Consider the following 15,249-nt stretch of genomic DNA (forward strand, 5'->3'; position numbering starts at 1 on the left):
GATCCATAGTGGAGCCCATGGATCCTCTCTATTTTCTTGTCCACCAAAACCCATGGATACCCTCCATTTCTCGGTCCACAGAACCAGCCCTAATTCTCTCCAATCCTCTGTGATCCTGGTCAAGTGCCTACGAGATTCCAATCCAATTTGTTATATTAGACATCAAGGCTTCCATTCCATGCATGATGCATCTCTTCCTTCCTTGCGGTTGCCATAAACATATATTGCACTTTTCTGCCTCCTCATATATAGCACACCGCCCGTCGGCTATATGCTCGAGGATTCTAGTGACGCAAGCACTAAACTAGCTAATTCCACTATAGAAGGGGTTCCTCTACTTAAAATTTGGCACCGTGGAAGTGTTATGTACCATACATACATATACAGTTGCATGTACATAAATAAAAGTGAAAATGATATACAATGAGTAAAACTATTGCATCTAGCGGGGGGGGGGGGGGGGGGGGGGGGGAGATACAAGCCCTGGCCATCCGGTCCGTGGCTCGAGGCAACGATCCATATTTCTCTAGTTATTTTCATTGTTTTAGACTAAAATATATTTAAAGAATATTATATCTAATAGAGATGACTTGAGCGCGTGGTCCCTAAACTTTGTTACGAGATGTTATGTATTTAGGTCATCAAACTCCTAAAATACATTTTCCATGTTTCTAAACTTATCTTGTAATATAATTTGGGTCTCGAAACTCTAAAAATACTAATTTCAAAGTCCATAAGTGTATCTAAATATCTTCTGAGTCCCCCAAACTTGGCATAGAATGTCATACTAGTCTAGTCTTGACCCGCTATGTGTCTCAACGTCACATGCCACGGTAGTGCCTCCATATATCTCCATTTTCCCCCACCGCCTCTCTCTCCTTCTGCTTTAAGTAGGTTGATAGCATTGACCCTCCCTCCCTCCCCCCTAGCACTGGGCATAAAACCCGAGCCCGAAACCCTGTACCCAAAATACCCGAACCCGTACCCGTATAGCCCAAAACCCGTTACCCAAATAGCTCCAGCGGGTAACGAAACTAAATACCCGAATTAAGTACGGGCCTAATCGGGTATTAAACCACGGTACCCGAACTACCCATACTACCCGAAGCACTGTAGCTGCGTGCTTGCGCCAGCTCGCCAGGTGCTCGCGGTCTGCTCAGTGCTCACGGCCCAGTTCTCAGTTTCTCACGGCAAGGCAAGGCAAAGCTCACCTGGCAACCAAATAGCTCCAGTGTGTGGGTGTGCGGTCTGCGGTGTGCCCCTGCGGACTACGGTTCTTCTCCTCTCTCTCTCATCGTCAGGCAAGGCAAGGCCATAGCCCAAAGCGTCCTCGGCGGCAGCGTCCACACTCCACAGGCAAGGCAAGGCCTCTCTCTCATCATCAGGCACTGCTGCAGCGTCGTCGCCCCTCGGCCAGGCCAGCGCCCTTGGCCAGGCCACAGCCCACAGCGGCAGGCGGCAGTGCCTAGCCGCGGAGCCGCCCAGCCTGACAGCGTTTAGCGCCCAACACTCCAGCATCTCAGTGGACAACAGCACCCTCCTCGGCCAGCGCTCTCGGTCAGCGGACAACACCCTCTCTCGGTCGAATATATCGGGTATTTTGATGTTACCCGAACCCGTACCCGAAAGTACGGGTACCCAAAATTACGGGTACCCGACATTATAGATACGGGTTCGGGCTTAGATGTTTAAAATCCGAAATATAAAAAACCCGAAAAACCCGACCCGAAATACCGGGTAAACCCAAACGCCCAGCTCTACTCCCCCCCTCTCTCTCTCTGTCACACACACACAAAGACAGAGAGGGAGCCCTAGTTTTAGCCTTGTTGCCTCCACAACTAAGGATGTCGTGGCATTTGAGGTGGAGGATGTCGAAGGCAATAACAATGTTGTTCTGGAATCCAAATCCTCTCTCTGTTTGCTTTTATCACTACACCAAAATAGTAAACTTCCTAGAGCCTAAACCCTAGGAAGTTAGGCCTAAACTCTAGGAAGTTAGCGAAACTCTCGGAAGTTAAGCCATCCCGTCGAAAGTTTGGCTCTCGAAAATTTTTTGTCGGAAGTTAGCTTAACTTCCTAGAGGGCTCTAGGAAGTTACCTAACTTCCTACGGCTTAATAAACCTCTCGGAAGTTAGTAGATTCTCGGAAGTTAGTAGTTTCACGCCGTCAGCGCCGTCAGCTGACTAACTTCCTACGAGTAACTTCCTACGGCTTAATGTAGCCCCTAGGAAGTTAGCTGGCTAACTTCCTACGGCTAACTGTAGCCCCTAGGAAGTTAGCTGGCTAACTTCCTACGGCTTACTGCAGCCCCTAGGAAGTTAGCTGGCTAACTTCCTACAGCTTACTGTAGCCCCTAGGAAGTTAATTTGACCAGCATTACAAATGTTGTTTATATTTTACACCACATTCCAGAAAATAACAAATATATCAACATCTATATAGCACAACATATTATCGCATAAAACATCTCACACACAATCACATAACAATATTTAAATCCATAGTCTCATCAATTATTACATCACAAAAGTCTCATCCATAGTCTTATCATCACAAAAGTCTCACACATATCATCATCCAGAGACAATATCTCATACATAGTCATAATAAATGTCTCAAGTATTAGAATGCAATAACATGGAAGCTCACGGTCGCCGATCACCATCGAAACCTCCACTATTCAAGAGGGTTTCGACAAAGTCTAACCCATTATCTTGTTCATGCGTCGGCAAGGTAGCTGGAGGGGTCTAATATACATGTACAAATGACATTTGTTGAGTTACATCATAATATAACTAACAACAACTAAATGATGATAAATATGCATACCTGATGTTCGGTAGATGGAGATGTAGGTACAGGTGGAGGTGAAGACCAAGGATAATGAACGGGATGTGGGGGGGGCACCGAGACGTGTATCCCTTGGGTCAGTGCTAGTTGCTACAAATTTGTCGAACTCATTCACATCAGCGTTTTAAATCAATACATATCTTAAAGTGAAAGCTATTATCTTTTGAACTTACTTGTATGAGTGTTTGTTGTTGCTGAATCTGTGTAGCATAATATTCATGTTGTGCAGCTTGTTGCTTCAAGTAATCCTGATGTCGCCTAAGTTCTTCTCGCAGTTGCTCCACTTCTGCTGGATCTTGAGTGGAGCGACGGGAGCTACGAGCAGCAGACCTCGATGAACCTCCACGCTGAACCCTAACCTGGCTCGAGTCGATGACGTTAGCAAACATTGTGTACCTACAAAACAAGTAACATCACGACAGGATTAAGAATACATGTATTGCACTCAACCAATGAAACAATATAAGATATGTAGAGTCCTCACCTTCCATGAGCTTTTCCACCACTTGCATACACAACCTGAGGATCAATAGGTGAGGTCCTCCAGTCATAGTCTGGTCCGTGCTGACTAGTCATCGCCTCGCCATATGCAGCCTCATACAAAAGAACAATGCAATCTTACATACAAAAATCCATATAAACAGAACCTACCAAACATTTCCAAACACTCACCACACGATCTGTTGCCTTTTGGCTGCACAACACATCTGGATTTGCAGGATCTGGTCCTCTGTGCCCCCTAAGGTATATTTGAACATCACTGGGCACTGCACCAGTGCTAGCTTCCTGTATGTACATTTGACAAACACTATAACCAGAAATTACAGCAAGTCAACTACAATCAACGAAAATGGCTTAAACTGTACTTACCATTCGTTTTGCCAAACGGAAGTGATCATCACCTCCATACCTGTGATACGACTCAGTTCCACGATTGGAACTATGTCGCACAGACTTTGCCTTGAATTCAGCCGAAGCCCAGTAACGACATAACGCATGCCAAGCAGCATCATTGGCAGCTATCCATGGAATCGAATGCTGCATGAACACAATTCATTTATAAGTAACTGTAATATCTAGAAGCAATGGAAATTTTTTCAACACAAGCAAAAACATCCATTACCTCAAGATATTGTTGCTCAGTCATATCGAGTCCATACTGTGTCGCCTCGTTCTTACTCTCTGGACGTCACCCTTCACTACCAAACATGGCTTGACTAATCACCTGGATTCGAGCATAGTACATCATATCCCCAACAACACTTGCCGCATTCCTATGGAACACAGAGTGTGCGTGTTCCGTATGAGTATCTCCTTCAGGCAACTTGTAATGTTTCTAAAAAAAGAAGCATAGTCAAAATCAATAATTTTAGCCATAAATATACAAGATTAATTTTCATCAAAGGTCCTCACCCATCATATTATTAATCAAACATAAACTTAATTTTATCCATAACATACAAGATTAATTTTAGCCATAACATACAAGATTAATTTTAGACATAACATACAAGATTAATTTTCATCGAAGGTCCTCACCCACCATATTATTAATCAAACATAAACTTAATTTTAGCCATAACATACAAGAGTTTAGCATAGCTAAACTATATGCAGCGGTTAGCCAATCAAGTTAATTAACCTAACTACCTACGACATTATTTGAGTAAACTCTCGGAAGTTAGCACATTAAATAAAAAAATAAAAAATGTATAAACACGGTACCTGACGGTTGCAGCGGGTGCGGATCGATGATTTGGGTCGGGAACGTCCACGGCGGGGTTGGTGGCTGCGCAGCGGGCGCTGACGAGCGGGGTCGACGGGGGGCGGGGCCGCCGTGCGCACGAACGCCAGGCACTACCGGGGGCGGGCGCTGCCGGGGCGGGCTCCTCGTGGACGGGCGCTGCTGGGGGTGGGAGAGACGGTCGCGGGGTGGAAGCTGTCGGGGGCGGGCGCTGCCGGAGCAAGCTCCTCGGGGGCGGACGCAGGCGGGCGGCGAGTACTCGAGGCCGGGACGGCGGCCGCGGTTGGGAGACCGGCGGGCGGCGGCTCCTCGCGGCAGACTGGCGGGCAGACCGGCGCGGCCGGACCGGCGGGCGCGGCGGGCGCGGTCTAGACGGCGGGCGCGGCCGGCAGCGGCCGGGGGCGGGCGGTGGCCGGGGGCGGCCGGGGCGGGCGGCGGCAGGGCAGGGGCGGCGCGAAGGAGAATGGCGCGCGGGCGTCTGAGAGATGAGAGAAGATATTTTGTGAAAGGTGAGAGAAGAGGGAGGTAAAAGCTAAAAACATAACTTCCTAGAGTAAAGCCGTAGGAAGTTAGGTAACTTCCTAGGGTTTATGCTTTGCCTCTAGGAAGTTAATTAACTTCCTACAGCCGGCTGTAGAAAGTTAGATTTTCGTTTGATCGGTCAACAGATGAATCCTAACTTCCTAGAGTAAAGCCGTAGGAAGTTAGGTAAGCAGCTAACTTCCTAAAGCCAGCCGTAGGAAGTTATGTTTTTGGTTGACTCGTCAATAGCTCAAAGCTAACATCCTAGAGGAGGTCGTAGGAAGTTATTTTGGCAGCTAACTTCCTAGAGCCAGCCGTAGGAAGTTAGCTATTCTACTGGCTTGTGAACGGATGAAACCTAACTTCCTAGAGGAGGCCGTAGGAAGTTAACTGGGCAGCTAACTTCTTAGAGCCAGCCGTAGGAAGTTAGCTATTCTATTGGCTTGTGAACGGATGAAACCTAACTTCCTAGAGCCAGCCGTAGGAAGTTAGTTAAGTTCCTACGGTTTTGTAACTTCCGACAGCTTTTATAAAAAACTGTAGGAAGTTATGTTTATTTCCTAGAGGTATCAGTTGCCTCTCGGAAGTTATGTATTTCCTACGGTTTTATATAAAAGCTGTAGGAAGTTAAAAAACCGTAGGAAGTGTATGATTTTGGTGTAGTGTATCAATGGGTCCTCAAACCTTATGACATCTAGGGGGAGAGAGAGAGATCTACATGTGGGCTTTACTGGCACTGCAACCCTCATGCAGGACTCACTTGTCAAAGCCTGAGCCATGGGGATTCATTGTAACGTGACTTGACACATTGAAGCACAAAGTAACTCGAGGTCCAAATTACGAGCTCAGAGAACTAGATGACACATGACGATAAATTTAGGAACTATACATGATTCTACTCTTAAAATTAATCGCTCCTTAGATCTTGTTTCCTATACATCCATATCCATATGCACACGTTGGACCTTGACCATTCTTCCAAGTCGTCCCATGTCGTCGTTGTTTTCCTTCGGGAATCGATCCTTTTATAAAAAGAATAAAGTAGCTATCTGTATGTATAATGGTCCAATGTCCTAGGATTCGTTCTCGAGAAAGAAGAGACCAAAAAAACGAATGATTTCACGGAATAATAATCTGATTTTTTTTGTAGTTTTTTGTTTGATGAAATGACATGCTTTGCTTTACGTGTGGCAAAGCTCAGAGAATATATCTATCTAGAATTTATGAGAATCGGAAAGTACTATGCGCGGAGAAAAAGAACCTCAGATTGGATAGCGAGGCCCACGATACGGTACTGGACCGGCGTGGTGGCGTATAGCAAAGCAAGGCAAGGTTGCACTGCTTGCTATGCTACTCGTGTCGTGGGCTTGGCATCAATGCTTCCGTTCCCCGTCCCTGCAACTGCAACGCGAAAGTGGGGGCACTGCAACAGCACAGCACAGCAGATGAGATGACAGCCTACCCTTTAAGCAAAAGGAACCAAAAAACGCCTTTTACTCGTGGCCTGCGTTCTTCACGTGCGAAACAGCTTTCACCGCACGCCGCCAGGGCCATCCGTTTCACCCGGCGCTGAATGCTCCGGTAAGAGAACACACACACTGGCCATGTCCCTTTTTACTGCAGAGAATATGCTCTGTCTGTGCAGTGCACCTGCGCTTACTACATACCATGGGTTACTATTACTACAGAGAAATCGCATATTTTTCCCCCTTATCAGAAGCAGATAAAACGGCAGCATTATTACAAAGTGGAGTACAGTTCATTTGGTCTTTTCTCCCTGAGGATTAGATCATAATCAAGGGCAAAGAATTGATGTTACTCTGATAAGATTGGCAGTACTGTTTGACCAGGCTAGCTAGAAAAGCAAGTATTATTCCCTAGACAAGACGACGTCCTACACACGGCTACAACCTGCGAAGCATCTAAACATGCTTGGCGGTGCTCGGCGATATATACACGGTAGCAATTTAGGAAAGCTGTGATAGCGCAATGACACCGTCGCGGCCTTTGCAAAATTGCTTTTGTTTTTCTCAGGAGTTTAACACTGAAGCACAGACTGACAGACATCTGGTCCTGCAATGAGCAGGAGGTCCCTAATCCTGGCGAGACCCCACGGCGGCCCCTCCGTGACCGTGAGGTCGCTGCTCATGAGGAGCCGTGGCTGATGCCGCTGATCAGTGCTTGCGAGAGGATCGGGCGGGTTTAGGGTTTAGAGTTGGCCGACGGCGAATGAAGCGAGTACGCGTTGGTTGTTTTGTTTTGTTTGATATGCTGTGTACTTGTTGTTGTTTTTTTGGTTAAGGAACACTTTATTAAACTCAAGAGTTAGCATTAACGCCGATACAACATGAGTTTATGCCCATCCTCTGCACAACTACGAGGTGCACACAGCCTATATGCGGTTCTTCGAGAGGAACGACTACAAGCTTTCCTGGGCGGTGTCAGCCGCCCAGGCGGTGCCACTCTCCATGGCCTCCCACACGGCCCGCCGGTCGGGGGGGGGAGGGGGGCGTGAACGGGCCAGTGGACCATGCATGTACAGGCCCACATACACCATCTGAAGATTGCTGCATAGGGATGGTTGCGCCAAGGCATGAGCTCAAACTTGATTTTTACGATCATAAATACAACGCATTAGAGTTATCTATGTCTCTCACGTTGGCTTGATAAGTTGATATGTACGGTAACTATCTGGATTCACGCACATCTCTTACGTCGGGGTTGTATATGACATCTCGTTGACCACTATAACAACATTTACATTATATCTATCATTATTTGAGCTAAAAAATGGGAATTTTTATACTCAAACCAGGGTGTGCTACCCATTATACCGCATGCACGGTAGAAAAAGGGAATCGGTTAATTTATGGTGTCTGTAACTACCATAAAAAATCAAATCCCCTGATCAACTGTTAAAAACACACTGGCCATGACCCTTTTTACTGCAGAGAATATGCTCTGTCTGTGCAGTGCACCTGCGCTTACTACATACCATGGGTTACATACTACAGAGAAATCGCATAATTTTTTCCCCTTATCAGAAGCAGATAAAACGGCAGCATTATTACAAACTGGAGTACAGTTCATTTGGTCTTTTCTCCCTGAGGATCATAATCAAGGGCAAAGAATTGATGTTACCCTGATAGGATTGGCAGTACTGTTTGACCAGGCTAGCTAGAAAGCAAGTATTCCCTAGACAAGACGACGTCCTACACACGGCTACAAGCTGCAAGCATCTTGACATGCTTGGCGGTGCTCGGCGATATATACTCGGTATCGGTAGGAATTCCAGAAAGCTGTGATAGCGCAACGACACCGTCGCGGCCTGTGCAAACTTGCTTTTGTTTTTCTCGGGTTTTTTTTAATGTTTTTTCATTGGTTGCACCAACAACGTAAGCAAAGCAAGCACGCAAGTCTGAACACTGAAGCACAGGGGTGTTTAAATGCACTAGAGATAATAGTTAGTGACTAAAATTAGTTGAAGACATCAAAACACACTAGCTAATAGTTCAACTATTAACTATTTTTAGTAAATTAGTTAATAGTTAGCTATCTATTTGTTAGCTAGCTAATTCCACTAGCAATTTGTTAGCCAATAGTACATTTAAACACCCCACAGACTGAGAGACATCTGGTCCTGCAACGAGCAGGAGGTCCCTAATCCTCTTGGCGAGACAAAAAGCTGAAAGCTAGGCACTGTGACCTGGGCCGGTCCACGGCGGCCCCTCCGTGAGGTCGCTGCTCACGAGGAGCCGTGGCTAATGCCGCTGATCAGTGCTAATTTGGGTCATGAAAAGTTGCAGACGCCGATGGCCTTGGCGAGGCCCAGCCGCCCAGGCGGCGGCACTCCTCCATGGGCCATGGCCTCCCACACGGCCCGCCGGCCCGCATGTCGAACGGCTCCAAGTCCTCTGGCGTGAAGGGGGGCCCGTGAACCTCCCAGCCTTCATGGTCACGGGCCAGTGGACCATGCATGTACAGGTCCACATACTCCATCTGGAGATTGCTGCATAGGGATGGTTGCGCCAAGGCATGAGCTCAAACTTGATTTTTAAGATCATAAATACAAAGCCTCAAAGTTATCTATGTCTCTCACGTTGGCTCAATATATACAGTAATAACATGGATTCAAGCACGTATGTTACGTCGGGGTTGTATATAATATCTCGTTGACTACTGTAATAATATTTACGTTATATCTATCACTATTTGTGTTCAAAAATAGGGATTTTTATACTCAAACTGGGGGTGCGCTCACGGTTATCCCACATGCACGGTAAAAAAAGAATCCCTTAATTTATGGTGTCTATAACTGCCATAAAAAATCAAATCCTCTGATTAACTCGTCTAATAAATTTTATAATCAAATTCCTTAATTTATGGTGGTCGCATGAACATAAGGGTTGTTTGTTGGGAGTGAATCAATATTTACGCTACATCTAACACTATTTACGCTTGAACTTAAAGATTTTTACAATCATGAATACAACGTATCATAGTTATCCATGTCTATCACGTTGGCTCAATACTTACGGTAATTAATTGTATTCACACACGTCTGTTACGCGGGGGTCGTACACGACATCTCGTTGACCATTGCAACAACATTTATGTTGTATATGTCACTATTTACACTTAAAGCTAAGAATTTTCTCGGTGTTGAAGAATATATATGTGTTAATATCTATGCAGTTGTGTTTGCACGGTTATTCTTCCCTTCCGAAGCAATCACATTATCCTAACTCAGTCCACTTGTATTCCTTGGTGAACCCATCAATAATTGAAATCAAATATAGAATATAAAAGAAGTCTGTTTATTTAGCTATTTAACGCACTTATTTAATGTCTATGTGATGCAAGTAACTTTGTGTTTTTCACCTATCACCGCTGCTACATCAATCAGCATTTGGAAAAGCATGGCATCTTTATTATCGTATTAGGCTTTATCGTCTAAATATGTGTCATCAATTATTATTGCTGAAAACAGAAATGCTGCCCTAGTAGTTATTTGTATCCTAAGGCATGAGAAAATGCATTAATATGTAAGGTTCATTGCAAATCATTGAACCCTCAAGTTTGTAGCATTGATATATAGACAATTGTATCCATGTTTATAATCCAATTGTACACTTCCCCTCATGGCATCTTGTTGAAAATGACAAAATATTTGAGCTTGCGTGTCATAGACTCATAGTTACTGGTATGATGCTCAAATGTCTGTAGCTCAGGCAACGGTAGGCTTGTTATTTTTAAATAAACAAAATCCTGCAAAAAATATTATTGCTTTTAAAAACCATTTGTTCTTGACAAGGAAGCATATTAAGTCCTTAGCTCTGCTGGTTTATGGAATATGAAATGTTCCATTTTTTTATATGTTTTTTTTGAGAATAAAAGATTGTTACACTAATTTTTCTGACAGCATATGTTCTCTTTTTCAGGATTGTACATCAAGAAAAAAAATACTTTTTCTCATAATTGAAGGGGAAATGTGCCCTTAAGCCATTTCTAGTATAGTTTTGGTGATTAAGTGCCCAACACGTATTGAGTGAGTAATCTTGTGCCAAATGATTGATGAAGTGCAAATCAACAAAAGGTATGATTCTAGACTTAGTACATTGGTTTTTGTGTACTAACATATTTGTCTAAATGTTGGAATCAGAGAAAAGAGGAGAAGAAAACATCTTGGCTGGAACAGCCAAGACTCAGCGCAGTCTGGCACACCGGACTGTCCGGTGGTGCACCGGACAGTGTCCGGTGCGCCAGGCAAGCCTCCGGTGAACAGGCCACTCTCGGAAACTGACGGCGGTGTACGACTATAATTCACCGGACTATCCGGTGAGCCGTCTGCGGCGAAGTCGTCGCTCTCGAAAATCGTTCAACGGCGTACGGCTATAATTCACCGGACTGTTCGATGGTGCACCGGACTGTCCGGTGAGCCAACGGTCGATTGCGCCAATGGTCGGCCGCGCAATCGGCGCGTGACGCGTGGCCGCACCAACGGTCGGCAGGGGCACCGGACTGTCCGGTGTGCATCGGACAGTGTCCGGTGCGCCAACGGCTCCATTTCTGCAACGGTCGACTGAGCTATTTTTGGAAGGCAATCTGCACCGGACTGTGAACAGTGCCTGTCCGGTGGTGCACCAGACTGTCCGGTGCGCCATCCGACAGAAGGCAAGATTTGCCTTTCCAGATTGCTTCCAACGGCTCCTAGCTGCCTTGGGGCTATAAAAGGGACCCCTATGCGCATGGAGGAGTACACCAAGCATACTTTGAACATTCTAAGACTCTCACACTCCGTCTTGGCACACTCGATTGATTTTCTTAGTGATTTGAGCTCCGTTCTAGTGGTGAACTTGTTGCATTTCATTTGAGCTCAAGTCTTGGCTTGTGTGTGTGCGTATTGCTGCGGATTTGTGTGTGTTGCTTCCCTCCCTTACTCTAGTGCTTTTACATTGCTATTTGTTGTAAGGGCGAGAGACTCCAACTTGTGGAGATTCCTCGCAAACGGGAAAAGTGATAAGAAAAAGGAACACTGTGGTATTCAAGTTGATCGTTGGATCACTTGAGAGGGGTTGAGTGCAACCCTCGTCCATTGGGACGCCACAACGTGGAGTAGGCAAGTTTTGTACTTGGCCGAACCACGGGATAAACCACTGTGTCTACTGTGTTATTTCTCTCTGTGGTTTCTGTGTTTCACAAGTACTCCTCTCCAGCTACTTGATTCTATTGCACTAACACTTAACTTAGTTTTTGTGGCAATAAGTCTTAAGTTTTTATAGGATCACCCATTCACCCCCCCCCTCTAGGTGCTCTCAATTGGTATCAAAGCCGTTTTCTTCATAAAAGGGACTAATCGCCCGAAGAGATGGATCCTAAGGGAAAGGGGATGGTGGTCAATGATAAGGAGAAGGAGTCCATCTTCAACGAGCCAAGGGACGACAAACCTACTGACTCTGGCTCGAGTCATAAGAAGAAGGACGGGAAGAAGAAGAGGCGTATCAAGAAGATTGTCTACTACGACAGCGACGAGTCGTCTTCTTCCCAAAGAGACGACGACTATGACGAGAAAAAGAAACCGGTCAACTCAAACTTTTCTTTTGATTATTCCCGTATTCCGTATAATTCCAATGCGCATTTGCTTTCTATTCCTCTTGGTAAACCTCCTCACTTTGATGGAGAGGACTACGCTTTTTGGAGTCACAAAATGCGTAGTCACCTCTTCTCTCTCCATCCTAGCATTTGGGAGATAGTAGAGAATGGAATGCAATTTGATAGTACGGATAACCCAGTATTCATTAATGAACAAATTCATAAAAATGCACAAGCTACCACTGTTTTGTTAGCTTCGTTGTGCAGGGATGAATACAACAAGGTGAGCGGCTTGGATAATGCCAAGCAAATATGGGACACCATCAAGATCTCGCATGAGGGGAACGATGCCACCATAATCACCAAGATAGAGTTGGTGGAAGGCGAGCTAGGAAGGTTCGCGATGATCAGGGGAGAGGAGCCAACGCAAACGTACAACAGGCTCAAGACTCTGGTCAACAAAATCAGGATCTATGGGAGCACGTGATGGATGGACCACGACGTCGTCCGACTTATGCTCAGGTCTTTTACTGTCATTGACCCTCATCTTGTGAATTCAATTTGTGAAAATCCTAGGTACACAAAGATGACACCCGAGGAGATACTCGGAAAATTTGTGAGCGGGCAAATGATGATTAAAGAAGCCCGCTATGTGGATGATGCTCTCAATGGCCCAATGCCCGTCTACGAGCCTCAACCCGTCGCTCTCAAGGCAACAAGTAGCAGGGAGACGCTACCTAGCAAGGTGGCGCAAGTTGAGGCGGTCGGGCTTAACGAGGAAGAAATGGCCCTCATCATCAAGCGCTTCAAGACGGCGCTAAAGGGTCGCAAGGAGCATCCCAACAAGAGCAAGACGAAGGGAAAGCACTCCTGCTTCAAGTGTGGTAAGACTGGTCACTTTATTGCTAACTGTCCCGATAATGATAGTGACTAGAGACAAGAAAAAGGCGGGAAGAGGGAGAAAAAGAAGTCTTACAAGAAGGCAAAGGGCGAGGCTCACCTCGGCAAGGAGTGGGATTCAGATTGCTCTTCGTCCGACTCCGACGACAAAGGACTCGCTGCCTCGGTCTTCAACAAGTCGTCTCTCTTCCCCAACGAGCGTCACACCTGCCTCATGGCAAAGGAGAAGAAGGTAAGTGCTCGAGATACCTCTACATGTGCTTCTTCTAGTGATTAAGAGTCTAGTGATGATGAGGTATACTATTCTAGCTTGTTTAAAGGTCTAGATAGAACCAAGATAGAAAAAATTAATGAATTGATTGATGTATTAAATGAAAAGAATAGACTTTTAGAAAAACAAGAGGATCTCTTATATGAAGAGCATGATAAATTTGTAAGTGTGCAAAAGTCTCTTGCTTTAGAGGTTAAGAGAAATGAAATGCTTTCTTGTGAATTATCTACTTGTCATGAAACTGTGTCTAATTTAAAGAGTATTAATGATGATTTAAATGCTAAGCTAGAAATAGTAAATAAATCTAGTTCTTGTGTGGAACATGTTGTGATTTGCAATAGGTGTAAGGATTTTAATGTTGATGCTTGTAGTGAACATTTAATTTCCATTACTAGATTAAATGATGAAGTGGCTAGTCTTAATGCCCAACTTAAGACTAGCAAAAATGACTTTGATAAACTAAAATTTGCAAGGGGTGCCTACACTGTCGGTAGACATCCCTCTATTAAGGATGGGCTTGGCTTTCGAAGGGAAGCCAAGAACTTAACAAGTCAAAGGGCTCCCATCTCCTCCAAGGACAAAGGGAAGGCCCCTATGACTAGTAATGCTCAAAGGAATCATGCTTTTATCTATAGTGATAGGAAATTTTCTAGAAATGCTAATAGGAATTATAATGCTTTTGACTCACATGCCATGATTGCTTCGAGTTCCAATGGTAGGCCTAGGAGAAATATTGTGTCTCATGCTCCTAGGAAATTTAGTAATAAACATACCACTGTTTTTCATACTTGCAACACTACATTTGTTCTTTCATGCAAAAATAAAAAGGTGGTTGCTAAAAAGATGGGGGCCAAATGCAAGGGAGACAAGACTTGCATTTGGGTCCCTAAGACTATTGTTACTAACCTTATAGGACCCAACAAGAGTTGGGTACCTAAAACCCAAGCCTAATTTGCCTTGCAGGTTTATGCATCCGAGGGCTCAAGCTGGATTATCGACATCGGATGCACAAACCACATGACAAGGGAGAAGAAGATGTTCACCTCCTACGTCAAGAACAAATATTCCCAAGATTCGATCATCTTTGGAGACGGGAATCAAGGCAAGGTTAAAGGACTAGGGAAGATAGCTATTTCATCCGAGCACTCCATTTCTAATGTGTTCTTAGTTGAATCGCTTGGGTATAACTTATTGTCCGTTAGTCAACTGTGTAATATGGGTTACAATTGCTTATTTACCAATGTAGATGTGTCTGTCTTTAGAAGGAGTGATGGTTCATTAGCCTTTAAGGGTGTACTAGACGACAAACTCTATTTAGTTGATTTTTCGAAGGAGGAGGCTGGTCTAGATGCATGCTTAATTGCTAAGACTAGCATGGGCTGGCTGTGGCATCGCCGTCTAGCACATGTTGGGATGAAGAACCTTCACAAACTTCTAAAGGGAGAACATGTGTTAGGTCTAACAAATGTGTTTTTCGAAAAAGATAGACCTTGTGCAGCTTGTCAAGCAGGTAAACAGGTGGGAAGCGCTCATCACAACAAGAATGTGATGACTACATCAAGACCTCTAGAGCTACTGCATATGGACCTCTTTGGACCCGTCGCCTACCTTAGCATCGGGGGAAGTAAGTATGGTCTTGTTGTTGATGATGATTTTTCTCGCTTCACTTGGGTATTCTTCTTGCATGATAAATCAGAAACCCAAGGGACCCTCAAGCGCTTTCTAAGGCGAGCTCAAAACGAATTTGAGCTCAAGGTGAAAAAGATCAGAAGCGACAACGGGTCCGAGTTCAAGAACCTTCAAGTGGAGGAGTTTCTTGAGGAGGAAGGAATCAAGCACGAGTTCTCCGCTCCCTACACACCACAGCAA

The sequence above is a fragment of the Zea mays genome, chromosome 9 (genome assembly GCF_902167145.1).
Source record: "Zea mays cultivar B73 chromosome 9, Zm-B73-REFERENCE-NAM-5.0, whole genome shotgun sequence".
Classification (NCBI taxonomy): domain Eukaryota; kingdom Viridiplantae; phylum Streptophyta; class Magnoliopsida; order Poales; family Poaceae; genus Zea; species Zea mays.